The sequence below is a fragment of the Numenius arquata genome, unplaced genomic scaffold, assembly GCF_964106895.1.
Source record: "Numenius arquata unplaced genomic scaffold, bNumArq3.hap1.1 HAP1_SCAFFOLD_348, whole genome shotgun sequence".
Classification (NCBI taxonomy): domain Eukaryota; kingdom Metazoa; phylum Chordata; class Aves; order Charadriiformes; family Scolopacidae; genus Numenius; species Numenius arquata.
The window spans coordinates 67,501-85,000 of NW_027414205.1; positions in this window are offsets into that span (position 1 = coordinate 67,501).

A 17,500-nucleotide genomic window follows, 5' to 3' on the forward strand; every position below is an offset into this window, starting at 1 on the left:
ACCCTCTCTCCTTCCTCGGCGGCACCCCTGCTCCGGGACGGAGGAACGAGCCGACGCCGGCTCGGGAACCCTCCGCCCGCCGCCCCCCCCGGGCTGGCCGGCCACCGGCACCGGCCACCCGCGCTCTCCCCCGCGCCGCGGCGGGCTCCGGCTTAGGGCCGGAGGGAAAAAGGACGAGGCGACGCCGCCTCGCCCGCCGGCAACCCTCTCTCCTTCCTCGGCGGCACCCCTGCTCCGGGACGGAGGAACGAGCCGACGCCGGCTCGGGAACCCTCCGCCCGCCGCCCCCCCCGGGCTGGCCGGCCACCGGCACCGGCCACCCGCGCTCTCCCCCGCGCCGCGGCGGGCTCCGGCTTAGGGCCGGAGGGAAAAAGGACGAGGCGACGCCGCCTCGCCCGCCGGCAACCCTCTCTCCTCCTCGGCGGCACCCCTGCTCCGGGACGGAGGAACGAGCCGACGCCGGCTCGGGAACCCTCCGCCCGCCGCCCCCCCCGGGCTGGCCGGCCACCGGCACCGGCCACCCGCGCTCTCCCCCGCGCCGCGGCGGGCTCCGGCTTAGGGCCGGAGGGAAAAAGGACGAGGCGACGCCGCCTCGCCCGCCGGCAACCCTCTCTCCTCCTCGGCGGCACCCCTGCTCCGGGACGGAGGAACGAGCCGACGCCGGCTCGGGAACCCTCCGCCCGCCGCCCCCCCCGGGCTGGCCGGCCACCGGCACCGGCCACCCGCGCTCTCCCCCGCGCCGCGGCGGGCTCCGGCTTAGGGCCGGAGGGAAAAAGGACGAGGCGACGCCGCCTCGCCCGCCGGCAACCCTCTCTCCTCCTCGGCGGCACCCCTGCTCCGGGACGGAGGAACGAGCCGACGCCGGCTCGGGAACCCTCCGCCCGCCGCCCCCCCCGGGCTGGCCGGCCACCGGCACCGGCCACCCGCGCTCTCCCCCGCGCCGCGGCGGGCTCCGGCTTAGGGCCGGAGGGAAAAAGGACGAGGCGACGCCGCCTCGCCCGCCGGCAACCCTCTCTCCTCCTCGGCGGCACCCCTGCTCCGGGACGGAGGAACGAGCCGACGCCGGCTCGGGAACCCTCCGCCCGCCGCCCCCCCCGGGCCGGCCGGCCACCGGCACCGGCCACCCGCGCTCTCCCCCGCGCCGCGGCGGGCTCCGGCTTAGGGCCGGAGGGAAAAAGGACGAGGCGACGCCGCCTCGCCCGCCGGCAACCCTCTCTCCTCCTCGGCGGCACCCCTGCTCCGGGACGGAGGAACGAGCCGACGCCGGCTCGGGAACCCTCCGCCCGCCGCCCCCCCCGGGCTGGCCGGCCACCGGCACCGGCCACCCGCGCTCTCCCCCGCGCCGCGGCGGGCTCCGGCTTAGGGCCGGAGGGAAAAAGGACGAGGCGACGCCGCCTCGCCCGCCGGCAACCCTCTCTCCTCCTCGGCGGCACCCCTGCTCCGGGACGGAGGAACGAGCCGACGCCGGCTCGGGAACCCTCCGCCCGCCGCCCCCCCCGGGCCGGCCGGCCACCGGCACCGGCCACCCGCGCTCTCCCCCGCGCCGCGGCGGGCTCCGGCTTAGGGCCGGAGGGAAAAAGGACGAGGCGACGCCGCCTCGCCCGCCGGCAACCCTCTCTCCTCCTCGGCGGCACCCCTGCTCCGGGACGGAGGAACGAGCCGACGCCGGCTCGGGAACCCTCCGCCCGCCGCCCCCCCCGGGCTGGCCGGCCACCGGCACCGGCCACCCGCGCTCTCCCCCGCGCCGCGGCGGGCTCCGGCTTAGGGCCGGAGGGAAAAAGGACGAGGCGACGCCGCCTCGCCCGCCGGCAACCCTCTCTCCTCCTCGGCGGCACCCCTGCTCCGGGACGGAGGAACGAGCCGACGCCGGCTCGGGAACCCTCCGCCCGCCGCCCCCCCCGGGCTGGCCGGCCACCGGCACCGGCCACCCGCGCTCTCCCCCGCGCCGCGGCGGGCTCCGGCTTAGGGCCGGAGGGAAAAAGGACGAGGCGACGCCGCCTCGCCCGCCGGCAACCCTCTCTCCTCCTCGGCGGCACCCCTGCTCCGGGACGGAGGAACGAGCCGACGCCGGCTCGGGAACCCTCCGCCCGCCGCCCCCCCCGGGCTGGCCGGCCACCGGCACCGGCCACCCGCGCTCTCCCCCGCGCCGCGGCGGGCTCCGGCTTAGGGCCGGAGGGAAAAAGGACGAGGCGACGCCGCCTCGCCCGCCGGCAACCCTCTCTCCTCCTCGGCGGCACCCCTGCTCCGGGACGGAGGAACGAGCCGACGCCGGCTCGGGAACCCTCCGCCCGCCGCCCCCCCCGGGCCGGCCGGCCACCGGCACCGGCCACCCGCGCTCTCCCCCGCGCCGCGGCGGGCTCCGGCTTAGGGCCGGAGGGAAAAAGGACGAGGCGACGCCGCCTCGCCCGCCGGCAACCCTCTCTCCTCCTCGGCGGCACCCCTGCTCCGGGACGGAGGAACGAGCCGACGCCGGCTCGGGAACCCTCCGCCCGCCGCCCCCCCCGGGCTGGCCGGCCACCGGCACCGGCCACCCGCGCTCTCCCCCGCGCCGCGGCGGGCTCCGGCTTAGGGCCGGAGGGAAAAAGGACGAGGCGACGCCGCCTCGCCCGCCGGCAACCCTCTCTCCTCCTCGGCGGCACCCCTGCTCCGGGACGGAGGAACGAGCCGACGCCGGCTCGGGAACCCTCCGCCCGCCGCCCCCCCCGGGCTGGCCGGCCACCGGCACCGGCCACCCGCGCTCTCCCCCGCGCCGCGGCGGGCTCCAGCTTAGGGCCGGAGAAAAAGGGTGAGGCGCCGCTCTCCTCACCCAGCCCATCATCGGGGGCCCTCCGGAGCCGAGGAAAGCCGCGGCAGGCTCTCCACTCCCCGGCCGAATCCTGCGGCACATGCCGCCAGGATTCCCTGTCCTCATCGGGTCCCCCTCCGGGACCGGGGAAGGTGCCCCGTCTTCCCCGGCCGTACGCGTTCGAGTGCCGGCCACTGCCAACTGCCGGTCTTTGTCCTTCCCTCCCCCGCGGGATCCAGCGCTCCACTTCGCCGGGAGACCCGCGGGCGCCACCTCCGCCTCGCTAGCTCCCCTCCGGAGCCTAGCTGCTATGCCGTTCCCCTAATATGGAGATACGGTTCATCGCTCCCGGACAGCGGCAAGAACGTAGGCTCTGCCCACCGGGGAGGAGCGCCAACCACGCCGACTTTTACGATGACGTAACTGGAGGCAGCGTAAAACAGCGACCCCTTCGGCTGCTGGAAGTAGCGCTGGGGACAAAAGGTCTACCCGCCACCCCGGAACAGCGCCTAAGTCCCGCCGGAGCGAGGTAGACCTGGCGACCGGCTGCCGAGGCGGGTCAAGCGGACAGCCCTGCCGGTCCCGGAGGCGGGTAGACCTGGACGCCCGGACCGGAGGCGGGTAGACCAGCGCGCCCAAGTGCCGCCGGAGCGAGGTAGACCTGGCGACCGGCTGCCGAGGCGGGTCAAGCGGACAGCCCTGCCGGTCCCGGAGGCGGGTAGACCTGGACGCCCGGACCGGAGGCGGGTAGACCAGCGCGCCCAAGTCCCGCCGGAGCGAGGTAGACCTGGCGACCGGCTGCCGAGGCGGGTCAAGCGGACAGCCCTGCCGGTCCCGGAGGCGGGTAGACCTGGACGCCCGGACCGGAGGCGGGTAGACCTGGACGCCCAAGTGCCGCCGGAGCGAGGTAGACCTGGCGACCGGCTGCCGAGGCGGGTCAAGCGGACAGCCCTGCCGGTCCCGGAGGCGGGTAGACCTGGACGCCCGGACCGGAGGCGGGTAGACCTGGACGCCCAAGTGCCGCCGGAGCGAGGTAGACCTGGCGACCGGCTGCCGAGGCGGGTCAAGCGGACAGCCCTGCCGGTCCCGGAGGCGGGTAGACCTGGACGCCCGGACCGGAGGAGGGTAGACCAGCGCGCCCAAGTGCCGCCGGAGCGAGGTAGACCTGGCGACCGGCTGCCGAGGCGGGTCAAGCGGACAGCCCTGCCGGTCCCGGAGGCGGGTAGACCTGGACGCCCGGACCGGAGGCGGGTAGACCAGCGCGCCCAAGTGCCGCCGGAGCGAGGTAGACCTGGCGACCGGCTGCCGAGGCGGGTCAAGCGGACAGCCCTGCCGGTCCCGGAGGCGGGTAGACCTGGACGCCCGGACCGGAGGCGGGTAGACCTGGACGCCCAAGTGCCGCCGGAGCGAGGTAGACCTGGCGACCGGCTGCCGAGGCGGGTCAAGCGGACAGCCCTGCCGGTCCCGGAGGCGGGTAGACCTGGCAGCCCGGACCGGAGGCGGGTAGACCTGGACGCCCGGACCGGTCCCGGAGGTGGGTAGACCTGGCAGCCGGCTGCCGAGGCGGGTAGACCTGGCAGCCCGGACCGGTCCCGGAGGCGGGTAGACCTGGCAGCCCCGACCGGAGGCGGGTAGACCTGGCATCCCCGACCGGAGGCGGGTAGACCTGGCAGCCCGGACCGGAGCAGGGTAGACCTGGCCGACCGGTCCCGGAGGCGGGTAGACCTGGCAGCCGGCTGCCGAGGCGGGTAGACCTGGCAGTCCGGACCGGAGGCGGGTAGACCTGGCAGCCGGCTGCCGAGGCGGGTAGACCTGGCAGCCCGGACCGGAGGCGGGTAGACTTGGCAGCCCGGACCGGTCCCGGAGGCGGGTAGACCTGGCAGCCGGCTGCCGAGGCGGGTAGACCTGGCACCCCGGACCGGAGGCGGGTAGACCTGGACGCCCGGACCGGAGGCGGGTAGACCTGGCCGACCGGTCCCGGAGGTGGGTAGACCTGGCAGCCCGGACCGGAGGCGGGTAGACCTGGACGCCCGGACCGGAGCAGGGTAGACCTGGCCGACCGGTCCCGGAGGCGGGTAGACCTGGCAGCCGGCTGCCGAGGCGGGTAGACCTGGCAGCCCGGACCGGTCCCGGAGGCGGGTAGACCTGGCACCCCGGACCGGTCCCGGAGGCGGGTAGACCTGGCAGCCCGGACCGGAGGCGGGTAGACCTGGACGCCCGGACCGGTCCCGGAGGTGGGTAGACCTGGCAGCCGGCTGCCGAGGCGGGTAGACCTGGCAGCCCGGACCGGTCCCGGAGGCGGGTAGACCTGGCAGCCCGGACCGGTCCCGGAGGTGGGTAGACCTGGCAGCCGGCTGCCGAGGCGGGTAGACCTGGACGCCCGGACCGGTCCCGGAGGTGAGTAGACCTGGCAGCCGGCTGCCGAGGCGGGTAGACCCACCCGGACCGGGACGGCGCGGCTGCCGTATCCCGGTTCTCCCAGGGTGGAAGGATTACGGGGGGGGCGGGTGGGGGGGGGATTATTTATACCGTGTGGGTTTTTTTTTTCCTTAACTATCGTTCTCGCCCTCGTCCCCCGATTTAAAGAGTCAAGCGTTTCCGGTACTGGGTACGCCCTGATGGGGATACAGCAGACCGAGCTGGGGGGGGGGGATGTTCGATTTTTTTTTTTTTTGGCTCTTTAATTTTCTCCCCCCTTCGCCTATTTCAAGATTCGGGCGTCTCTAATACAGGGGCAACCCTCACCCGGATCTCCCGGAGCGGCGGGGAGAGGGGGGAAGAGGAGGGGCGCGGAACAGTTGTGATTTTTTTTTTTTTTAATAGTCGTTATTGTTGCTCTTATTACTATTACTGTTACGGTCGGTTTATTGCTCCTTATGATGATGAATTACCAGTTGTTAAATAATAATCTGTTTATTTTCCCCGACGCCGCTGCTGGCGGCAAGTCTGCCTGAGCAGACTCTGGACGCCTATTTCGCTCCCCGGCCGCCGGGATCGGCGAGAGCCGGCGGCCCCCGCCGCGAGCCGCCCGGCGCCCCGCCGCGACGCGAGCTCGCCGGCCGCCGGCGGACTCGGCGACCGGCGGCCCCGATCCGGCGGCGGGTGCCGGCGCCGCCGGGCGCTCGCCGGCTTTCGCCTCTCGCGGTGGGCTTTTCCGTTCCGCTCGGTTTTGGCTCGGGGGGCTGCGAGGGGGGCGTGGGGGGGCTGAGGGCGTTGGGAGGGCTGCGCGTGTGGGCGCGCGCGGTGGGGCGGGGGTGCCGGGGCGGGTGCTTTTCCCCCGCCGCTTTGCCTCCCCGGCCGCCGGGGTCGGCGAGAGCCGGCGGCCCCCGCCGCGAGCCGCCCGGCGCCCCGCCGCGACGCGAGCTCGCCGGCCGCCGGCGGACTCGGGGACCGGCGGCCCCGATCCGGCGGCGGGTGCCGGCGCCGCCGGGCGCTCGCCGGCTTTCGCCTCTCGCGGTGGGCTTTTCCGTTCCGCTCGGTTTTGGCTCGGGGGGCTGCGAGGGGGGGCGTGGGGGGGCTGAGGGCGTTGGGGGGGCTGCGCGTGTGGGCGCGCGCGGTGGGGCGGGGGTGCCGGGGCGGGTGCTTTTCCCCCGCCGCTTTGCCTCCCCGGCCGCCGGGGTCGGCGAGAGCCGGCGGCCCCCGCCGCGAGCCGCCCGGCGCCCCGCCGCGACGCGAGCTCGCCGGCCGCCGGCGGACTCGGGGACCGGCGGCCCCGATCCGGCGGCGGGTGCCGGCGCCGCCGGGCGCTCGCCGGCTTTCGCCTCTCGCGGTGGGCTTTTCCGTTCCGCTCGGTTTTGGCTCGGGGGGCTGCGAGGGGGGGCGTGGGGGGGCTGAGGGCGTTGGGGGGGCTGCGCGTGTGGGCGCGCGCGGTGGGGCGGGGGTGCCGGGGCGGGTGCTTTTCCCCCGCCGCTTTGCCTCCCCGGCCGCCGGGGTCGGCGAGAGCCGGCGGCCCCCGCCGCGAGCCGCCCGGCGCCCCGCCGCGACGCGAGCTCGCCGGCCGCCGGCGGACTCGGGGACCGGCGGCCCCGATCCGGCGGCGGGTGCCGGCGCCGCCGGGCGCTCGCCGGCTTTCGCCTCTCGCGGTGGGCTTTTCCGTTCCGCTCGGTTTTGGCTCGGGGGGCTGCGAGGGGGGGCGTGGGGGGGCTGAGGGCGTTGGGGGGGCTGCGCGTGTGGGCGCGCGCGGTGGGGCGGGGGTGCCGGGGCGGGTGCTTTTCCCCCGCCGCTTTGCCTCCCCGGCCGCCGGGGTCGGCGAGAGCCGGCGGCCCCCGCCGCGAGCCGCCCGGCGCCCCGCCGCGACGCGAGCTCGCCGGCCGCCGGCGGACTCGGGGACCGGCGGCCCCGATCCGGCGGCGGGTGCCGGCGCCGCCGGGCGCTCGCCGGCTTTCGCCTCTCGCGGTGGGCTTTTCCGTTCCGCTCGGTTTTGGCTCGGGGGGCTGCGAGGGGGGGCGTGGGGGGGCTGAGGGCGTTGGGGGGGCTGCGCGTGTGGGCGCGCGCGGTGGGGCGGGGGTGCCGGGGCGGGTGCTTTTCCCCCGCCGCTTTGCCTCCCCGGCCGCCGGGGTCGGCGAGAGCCGGCGGCCCCCGCCGCGAGCCGCCCGGCGCCCCGCCGCGACGCGAGCTCGCCGGCCGCCGGCGGACTCGGGGACCGGCGGCCCCGATCCGGCGGCGGGTGCCGGCGCCGCCGGGCGCTCGCCGGCTTTCGCCTCTCGCGGTGGGCTTTTCCGTTCCGCTCGGTTTTGGCTCGGGGGGCTGCGAGGGGGGGCGTGGGGGGGCTGAGGGCGTTGGGGGGGCTGCGCGTGTGGGCGCGCGCGGTGGGGCGGGGGTGCCGGGGCGGGTGCTTTTCCCCCGCCGCTTTGCCTCCCCGGCCGCCGGGGTCGGCGAGAGCCGGCGGCCCCCGCCGCGAGCCGCCCGGCGCCCCGCCGCGACGCGAGCTCGCCGGCCGCCGGCGGACTCGGGGACCGGCGGCCCCGATCCGGCGGCGGGTGCCGGCGCCGCCGGGCGCTCGCCGGCTTTCGCCTCTCGCGGTGGGCTTTTCCGTTCCGCTCGGTTTTGGCTCGGGGGGCTGCGGGCGGGGGGGAGAGGGGGGCTGTGTGAGGTCTTTGCGGGGGGGGAGGGGGTTGTGGGTGTACGCGCGGCGGGATGGGGGAGATTTTCCCCCTCGCCGTCATTTTCCCCCTTCTCCCCTTCCCCCCCTCCGCGGAGCAGCGGGGCGGGGGAGCGGGGGGTGGGCCCGCAGCTGCGCGCCCTGCGCATGCGCGCGTGTCCCCCCCACCCCCCGCCCGCGGTTGAAAGGCGGGGGTTCCCGCCGCGCTAACGGTCGCGGGCTCATTGGCGCCAAAGGCAGGGAAGGGAAAGGAGGGGATGCCGCTGCGGCAGCAGGCGAGAGCGCTCGGCGAGCAGGCGGGGAGCCCGGCGCAGAGGTAGGCAGGGGAGAGGGCGTGCGGGGCGCGGTCTCTCTTTTCGGAGAAAATTCCCGCTTGGCTCGGTTGCGGTTCTTTTCCTTCCTTCCTTCTGTCGGTTGGCAACCCGCGGCAGGGGCGGGCGGGCGGGCTGAAGGAGCGACCGGCCGTCCCCGCCGCCCGAGAAAGCAGGGCGGGAGCCGGGGCACGGGCAGGGCGGGGTAGAGACTCGGCAGCCGGGGTCAGAGACCGGTCGCGCCGCCGGGATTCCCCTCTCCCGCCGGGGCGCGGAGCCGGCGGGGGCTCCGCTGGGTCCTAAAGTCTCCCGTCGTCTTTCCCCGGGAGCGGCGAAACCTGCGGGCGGGAGGAGGAGCGGGTGGCCGGATTCGCCGTGAAGCGGGCGGTGGACGGGGGTGGGGGGGCGGCTTGAGGGCAAGAGGGGGGCCGGTGGGGGGGCGAGTTTCGCTCTCTGCGCGCGCGCGCGTCTGCCTCTGCCGCGCGCGAGGAGTTCGGGGAGGGGGGGGCTGTTGGGGGGTGCGGCGGCAGACGGGGGGGTTCGGGCTGGGTGGGGGGGGGTGGGGAGGGGGTCGGCGGGAGCGTGTTTCTCTCTGCGTGCGCGCGTTTCTGCCTCTGCCGCCGGGATTCCCTTCTCCCGCCGGGGCGCGGAGCCGGCGGGGGCTCCGCTGGGTCCTAAAGTCTCCCGTCGTCTTTCCCCGGGAGCGGCGAAACCTGCGGGCGGGAGGAGGAGCGGGTGGCCGGATTCGCCGTGAAGCGGGCGGTGGACGGGGGTGGGGGTGGGGGGGCGGCTTGAGGGCAAGAGGGGGGCCGGTGGGGGGGCGAGTTTCGCTCTCTGCGCGCGCGCGCGTCTGCCTCTGCCGCGCGCGAGGAGTTCGGGGAGGGGGGGGCTGTTGGGGGGTGCGGCGGCAGACGGGGGGGGGTTCGGGCTGGTGGGGGGGGCGAGGGGGGTCGGCGGGGGGGGATTTCCGCTCTTTGCTTTGCGTGCGCGCGTACCTGCCTCTGCCGCGCGCGAGGAGTTCGTGGAGGGGGGGGGCTGTTGGGGGGTGCGGCGGCAGACGGGGGGGTTCGGGCTGGGGGGCCTGCCGGGGCAGGCCCGCGTCCGTGGGCACGCGGTGGGCGGTGGCCGCGTGCGCGCAGGTGCGTGCCCGAGCGCGTGCGGCGGCAGGCGAGGGGTTCGGTTCCGGGGGCCTGCCGGGGGATGAGAGCGCGCTTGCGCGAAGCGAAAAGGCCCCGTAACGCTCTCGCTAACGTCGCCTTCTCTGTTACAGCCCGCCGGGTCGGCCGCGCCGATGTCCGGCTGCCACCCGTGCCCGCCTGCGGGCGCGGCCGCTCGGCTCTTCTGCCGGTCGAAACCCCGTCCCTGGGAAAGCAGCAGCAGCAGCAGCCGCCGCCGCCGCCAGGGCCGTGTGCCCGGGCAGGGGCTGCCGGAGAGCCGGGCCGCCCTCCTGAGAAACGTCCGCCGTCGGCGGGAAGGGTGAGAACTGCCGAGAGGACGGTAAGGTAAGGCCCCGGCGGCCCGAGGCCAAGGGGGGGAACCGCTCCCTTCGCCGGCAGGGCGCCGTCGAGAGCCCCGCCGTCTCCCCCGGAGGGCTCGGCGCGCGTAAGACCCCCACGATCCCGGCCGTTAGAGCGTGCCCTGAAGGGAAGCCTCCCCCGGTCCTCCGTGCTCCGGTTGGGGGGGGGTGGTGTGTGGTGGTGGTGGTGGGTGGGTGGGTGTGTCCAGTGCTTGGTGCCGGAGGCCGTCGGGAGAGCGACCGCAGCCTTCTCCGCCCGAGAGCCGCTGTCGGGAGGAATAGCCCTGAGCTCTCTTCTTCCTCATGCCCCCAGCCCCAGGTGCAGGCGGCCCCTCCGCGCCGAGGGCAGTTCTGTGGAGCAGCGTAAGCTAGCGTCCGGCTTGGAGATTCTCACGGCTGGCTTCTCTTCGGTACGTTCCAGTTCCTCAAACTTTTCCAGCGGGCGGGGGGGGGGGAAGGGGGAAAAGCGCTTCTCCAACAGTCTGTCCCGGCAGCGCCACAGCGTCGTGGGCCGGAGAACCCGAAGGAGGCTCGTCTCGCCGCCTCACGGCATCGGCTCCGTCTGCGCCTTTCTTCGCGAGGGTTCCTCTAAGTCGGTCTCAGAAGCCGGGGTTACGGTGAGCTCGCTCCGGTAAGGAGCTCTTCCCTCGCTGCCTTCTGCCGTCGTCACACACGCGCCCCCCCCCGCCGCTGCCTTCGGGCCGTCCGCCTAGCGGGGAAGCTAAAGAGAAGGCCGGCCGGCCCGCCCCGTATTTAAAAAACACGCTCGCGCTCTTCCCCACAGGGAGCTGCCGATCTCCCGCCGTAGCGATAAGCGAAGGGATTTCTCCGAGCCGCCGCGTGGCTCCCGAGTTCCTCCGGCTCACGAGAGGGTAGGTCTGGGTGGTGCGGGAGTCGGGAACGTATCCCGGGAGAGCGCAAGCGCCTGCTCTGCCTGCAGAGGCGTCTCTCGCGCGTCCCCCGGAGCAGCCCGGGCTCTCGTTTTTCACCGGGCTCTCGCCGGGAGCGATTCCGCCCCTTTGGGCGGCTGGAGAGCGTTTGTCTGTCTCCTGCGTGTTAGGGTCCCGAGGGCGCCTCGAGGACCCCGACGACCTTCGCCTGGCACCTGCGCCCGCACCCACCCGCCGCCGGCTCGCCTCTCGGGACTCGGCTGGCGTGCCCGTCCCCGCCCGTTTCAAGGGGCGGAGAGGGAGCTCTCCTCAGGTAAGGCGGCGTTTGCTTCCTAGCCGGGCTTTTGCTTTCAGCCGAAACTTTCCGCTTCCCGTTCTTCGTCGCGCCGGTCGGAGGCTCGAAAGCGTCCGTCAGCGGGGACGACGAAGGTCTGGGCCGCTCTAACGATGGGGCGCGCGCCCGCGAGGCTGCCGGGCTCTCTCTCCCTTTCCCGGCGTCGGCTCCCCTTTAGCGGCGTTGCGGAGCCGAAGCGGTTCTCCTGGACGCGGGCGGGACGGTAAGTAAGGCGTTGCGGGGACCCGGCTCCTTGCCGCGTAGGGCGTGTAAACGGCACCGTGCTTTTCCGCTTTTCCGGCTGGCGCGGCCGCGAGAAGGGTCGCACTTCTTCCCTTCCGTGGGCGGCGGACGCGCAGCTAGGGCTGCCGGGCCGCTCTCGCCGAATGCCTCGCCTCTCGTCCGGTCCGATCCCCGCGGCCCGACCGCCTGAAGGTTTGCGCAAAGCCCCGGGCAAGGCCGCGTCGGTTTGCACGTCCCCGCGTCGGCCACGGGAAATATTTTGGCGGTCCCTCGACGAAGGGGTGAACTCGACGAGGCGCTTTGAGTCTTTCGGGTGGCTGCTGCCGTTGCTGTTCCGAAGAGCGGTCCGGGTGAGAGCGCGGGCGGTCGAGAGGCCTCCTGTGACCCGGTAGAGCCGGGTACTCGTCTGCCGAGGCGGGCTTGTTCTCTCGCCTCCCGGTGCGGGTGTCTATAGGTCAGAGGGCAGCGAGATGGCTCCTGCCAAAGGAAAGGCTGACGTTTCTAGCGACGCGAGGAAACGAACAGCCCTTCCCGCAGCTTGCCGATACAACTCGCCGGGGGCGGCGGCGGCGGCGGCGGCGGCGGCGCGTTTTGTCGGGCCGAGCGGCGGCCTTCTCGTGGGGGGGTGGGGGGAGGAGGCTCGGCGGCCCGAAGCCAGCCGTAGTCCGTGACGGCGCCTAGGTCGCCGTGACTCCCCTACGACGGTATCTGCCCTGACGTCCCTCCCTTCCTCTCTCCCCTCCAGCGTCCGGGTCTCGAGGAGAAGCAGGAGAGCGCCTTTCCGCCCCCCGCAGAAAGCAGCGGCTTCGCCCGAGGCCGGGCCCCCCCGCGTCGAGGTAGCCCGCCGACGTGCCGCCGCCGCGCCCGGGAGAGGTGGGTCAGGTAGGGGTCAGGACCGAGGCGGGGGGAAGGCGAGAGGGCCGCGCCACCCCCCCGGCCCGCTCGCGCCGGCTCTTGCGGGAAGGCCCACGTCCCACCCCACGTCCTGCCCCACAGGCCCCTTCTCTGCCCCACATCCCCCGTAACGGGATGAGAACCCCCTCCCTCTGCCCCACATGCTGCCCCACGGGCCCCTTCTCTGCCCCACATCCCCCCCAACGGCACCACACCCCCCTCCCTCTGCCCCACATCCTGCCCCACAGGCCCCCTCTCTGCCCCACATCCTGCCCCACAGGCCCCTTCTCTGCCCCACATCCCCCCCAACGGCACCACACCCCCCTCCCTCTGCCCCACATCCTGCCCCACAGGCCCCTTCTCTGCCCCACATCCCCCGTAACGGGATCAGAACCCCCTCCCTCTGCCCCACATCCTGCCCCACAGGCCCCTTCTCTGCCCCACATCCCCCCCAACAGCACCACACCCCCCTCCCTCTGCCCCACATCCTGCCCCACAGGCCCCTTCTCTGCCCCACATGCCCCCGTAACGGGATCAGAACCCCTTCCCTCTGCCCCACATCCTGCCCCACAGGCCCCTTCTCTGCCCCACACCCCCCGTAACGGGATCAGAACCCCCTCCCTCTGCCCCACATCCTGCCCCACAGGCCCCTTCTCTGCCCCACATGCCCCCGTAACGGGATCAGAACCCCCTCCCTCTGCCCCACATCCTGCCCCACAGGCCCCTTCTCTGCCCCACATCCCCCCCAACGGCACCACACCCCCCTCCCTCTGCCCCACATCCTGCCCCACAGGCCCCTTCTCTGCCCCACATGCCCCCGTAACGGGATCAGAACCCCCTCCCTCTGCCCCACATCCTGCCCCACGGGCCCCTTCTCTGCCCCACATTCCCCCGTAACGGGATCAGAACCACCTCCCTCTGCCCCACATCCTGCCCCACAGGCCCCTTCTCTGCCCCACATTCCCCCGTAACGGGATCAGAACCCCCTCCCTCTGCCCCGCATCCTGCCCCACAGCCCCCTTCTCTGCCCCACATCCCCCGTAACGGGATGAGAACCCCCTCCCTCTGCCCCACATCCTGCCCCACAGGCCCCTTCTCTGCCCCACATCCCCCCCAACAGCACCACACCCCCCTCCCTCTGCCCCACATCCTGCCCCACAGGCCCCTTCTCTGCCCCACATTCCCCCGTAACGGGATCAGAACCCCCTCCCTCTGCCCCGCATCCTGCCCCACAGGCCCCTTCTCTGCCCCACATCCCCCGTAACGGGATGAGAACCCCCTCCCTCTGCCCCACATCCTGCCCCACAGGCCCCTTCTCTGCCCCACATCCCCCCCAACAGCACCACACCCCCCTCCCTCTGCCCCACATCCTGCCCCACAGCCCCCTTCTCTGCCCCAAGTCCCCCATAACGGGATGAGAACCCCCTCCCCCTGCCCCACATCCTGCCCCACAGGCCCCTTCTCTGCCCCACATCCCCCCCAACAGCACCACACCCCCCTCCCTCTGCCCCACATCCTGCCCCACAGCCCCCTTCTCTGCCCCAAGTCCCCCATAACGGGATGAGAACCCCCTCCCCCTGCCCCACATCCTGCCCCACAGGCCCCTTCTCTGCCCCACATGCCCCCCAACAGCACCAGAACCCCCTCCCTCTGCCCCGCATCCTGCCCCCCAACAGCACCAGAACCCCCTCCCTCTGCCCCGCATCCTGCCCCACAGGCCCCTTCTCTGCCCCACATCCCCCGTAACGGGATCAGAACGCCCTCCCTCTGCCCCACATCCTGCCCCACAGGCCCCTTCTCTGCCCCACATGCCCCCGTAACGGGATCAGAACGCCCTCCCTCTGCCCCACATCCTGCCCCACAGGCCCCTTCTCTGCCCCACATGCCCCCGTAACGGGATCAGAACCCCCTCCCTCTGCCCCACATCCTGCCCCACAGGCCCCTTCTCTGCCCCACATGCCCCCGTAACGGGATCAGAACGCCCTCCCTCTGCCCCACATGCTGCCCCACAGGCCCCTTCTCTGCCCCACATGCCCCCGTAACGGGATCAGAACCCCCTCCCTCTGCCCCACATCCTGCCCCACAGGCCCCTTCTCTGCCCCACATGCCCCCCAACAGCACCAGAACCCCCTCCCTCTGCCCCGCATCCTGCCCCACAGGCCTCTTCTCTGCCCCACATCCCCCCCAACGGCACCAGAACCCCCTCCCTCTGCCCCGCATCCTGCCCCACAGGCCCCTTCTCTGCCCCACATCCCCCGTAACGGGATCAGAACCCCTTCCCTCTGCCCCACATCCTGCCCCACAGGCCCCTTCTCTGCCCCACACCCCCCGTAACGGGATCAGAACCCCCTCCCTCTGCCCCACATCCTGCCCCACAGGCCCCTTCTCTGCCCCACATGCCCCCGTAACGGGATCAGAACCCCCTCCCTCTGCCCCACATCCTGCCCCACGGGCCCCTTCTCTGCCCCACATCCCCCCCAACAGCACCACACCCCCCTCCCTCTGCCCCACATGCTGCCCCACAGCCCCCTTCTCTGCCCCAAGTCCCCCATAACGGGATGAGGACCCCCTCCCTCTGCCCCACATCCTGCCCCACAGGCCCCTTCTCTGCCCCACACCCCCCGTAACGGGATGAGAACCCCCTCCCTCTGCCCCACATCCTGCCCCACAGCCCCCTTCTCTGCCCCACATCCCCCGTAACGGGATGAGAACCCCCTCCCTCTGCCCCGCATCCTGCCCCACAGGCCTCTTCTCTGCCCCACATCCCCCGTAACGGGATCAGAACCCCCTCCCTCTGCCCCACATCCTGCCCCACAGGCCCCTTCTCTGCCCCACACCCCCCGTAACGGGATCAGAACCCCCTCCCTCTGCCCCACATCCTGCCCCACGGGCCCCTTCTCTGCCCCACATCCCCCCCAACAGCACCACACCCCCCTCCCTCTGCCCCACATGCTGCCCCACAGCCCCCTTCTCTGCCCCAAGTCCCCCATAACGGGATGAGAACCCCCTCCCTCTGCCCCACATCCTGCCCCACAGGCCCCTTCTCTGCCCCACATGCCCCCCAACAGCACCAGAACCCCCTCCCTCTGCCCCGCATCCTGCCCCCCAACAGCACCACACCCCCCTCCCTCTGCCCCACATGCTGCCCCACAGCCCCCTTCTCTGCCCCAAGTCCCCCCTAACGGGATGAGGACCCCCTCCCTCTGCCCCACATCCTGCCCCACAGGCCGGCGGATGGAGAAGAAGCCCCCCCCCCGGGGAGAGGCAGCCGGGGCGCCGGGCCGCCTCAAGTCGCCCGCCGCCCTCCCTCGGGCTGGGGCCGGGGGACGCCCGAGGAACCAGACGGGGCCAGAAAGGCAACGAAGAGGCGGCGCTCGACCGAAGAAAGGACGGAAGAAACGGACCCGGGAACAAATGAGTTCTAACGGACGGTGCCCGTAAGAATTAAAGGAAGGAAGGCAGGAACGCGAGCCAGCCAGCGGCTGGGCGCGGGCGGGGCGTGCGCCCGCCTGTCTGTCCGCGGGACTCTCGGGGCGGCGGGGGGCTCGGGGCGGAGGGCCTTCCTCGGGGAGGGGAGGATGGCGACGCGCCGAGGCCGCGGCGAGACGGAGAGGAACGACGCGCGCGCGCGCACCCCCCCCCCCACCTCCCCCCGACCCTACCCCCCAGAAGTACAAAATAAAAGAAAGAAATAATGAGAAAAACAGAGACGGGGGGGCGTGTGTGGTGTGGGGGTGTGTGGGGGGGGGGAGGGGGGGCACAGACGGGGGGCACGGGGAGGAACAACGCATGCGCGCGCAGGCCCCCCACCCCCGATGAAATAAACAAACAAATACATTTCAAAAAAAGTAAAACATAACACTAAAGAAAAAGACGGGGGCGGGGTGGAGGAATACGCGCACGCCACCCTCGACCCCACCCCCAGCCCACCCCCCGAAAACTAATAAATAAATAAATAATACAAAGGCGGGGGGGGGGGGGGGAAATACACGGGCATGCGCGCGCACACACACCCCCCCCCCCCCCCCCCCCGAAATAAATAAATAAATAAATAAATAAATAAATAAATAAATAAATAGATTGATTAATTTTAAAAATTTAGAAAATAATTTAAAAAAAGACACGGGGGGGGGGGGGGGCGGCCCGGGGTGGAGAGCAATACGCACGCGCACACCACCCCCCACCCCACCCCACTACATAAATGAATAAATAAATAAATTCTGAGACAAAACAGGTAAGGGTGGGGTGGGGGGAGCGTATGGGGGGTGGGGAAGAAACGATACGCGGCCGCGCCCATGCGCGCCCCCCCCTTTAAATAAATAAGCGAATGAATAAATGAATATAAAATCCGGGGGGGGGGGGGTGGGGGTGGGGTGGGGGGGTTGGTGGAATAATACACGCGCGCGCACACACACCCCCCCCACCCCCCCGCGCCCCCCCCCCCCCCCAAAACCTACTAAATGAATAAATAATGAGAAAAAGGGGGGGGACGGACACCAACACGACGACGACGACGACGACAACACGCGCGCGCGCGCACCCACCCCCTACGTAATAAACGAATGAAGGAAGGAACGAATGAATGAAAGAAACGGGGGGGGGGGGGGGTGGGGGGGGGCGAGGGAGGAACGATACACAGACGCGCGTGCGCACGCTCCCAGCCCCCCACCCCCCCCACCCCCCCCCCCCCCCGCCCCCCGTTTAATTAAATAAATAAAGAAAACCGAACAGAACGGGGGGGGAGGGGAGAGGGGAGAGGAACAACGCACACCCGCCCACCCCCGCCCCCCCCGCAAATGAAAAGTAACTAACTAACTAAATAAAACCAGACAGACAGAACGGGGGGAGGGGAGGTTGGGGGCGCCGGAACAGGACACACACACGCGCGCCCCCCCCCCCCGCCCGAATGAACGAATAAACACATAAACGGGAAAATTAAACTAAATAAATAAGTGAAATAACATTTTAAAAAATTATAAAAAAAAAAAAAAAAATGAAAAAAGAAGACGGGGGGGGGGGGGGGGCGGGGAGGAACAACGCGTATGCAAATAAATAAATAAATGAATGAAATTTGAAAGAAAGAAGACGCCCCCCGCCCCGGGGGGGAACGACCGGCACCCCTCCGCCCCCCCCCCCCCCCCCCCCCCCCCCCCGAGAAAAAAAAAAAGCGATAGAAGAAAAGAATTAAAAAGGACAAGACAAAAATGTACAAAAAGAATGAAAGGAAGAAAAAAAAAAAGGAAAAAAATAAGAGTCGCCACCGATAGGGGGGCGGGGGGGGCGAGTCGCCGGGGCGGGGGGCGGGGGGGGGGGGGGGGGGGGGGGGCGGGGGGGGCGCGGTGAACGGGAAGGAACACCAGGTCTAGCCCCGCCGCGGAAAATAGACTCGCCGCGGGGGGCGAGTCGCCGGGGGGGGCGGGGGGGGG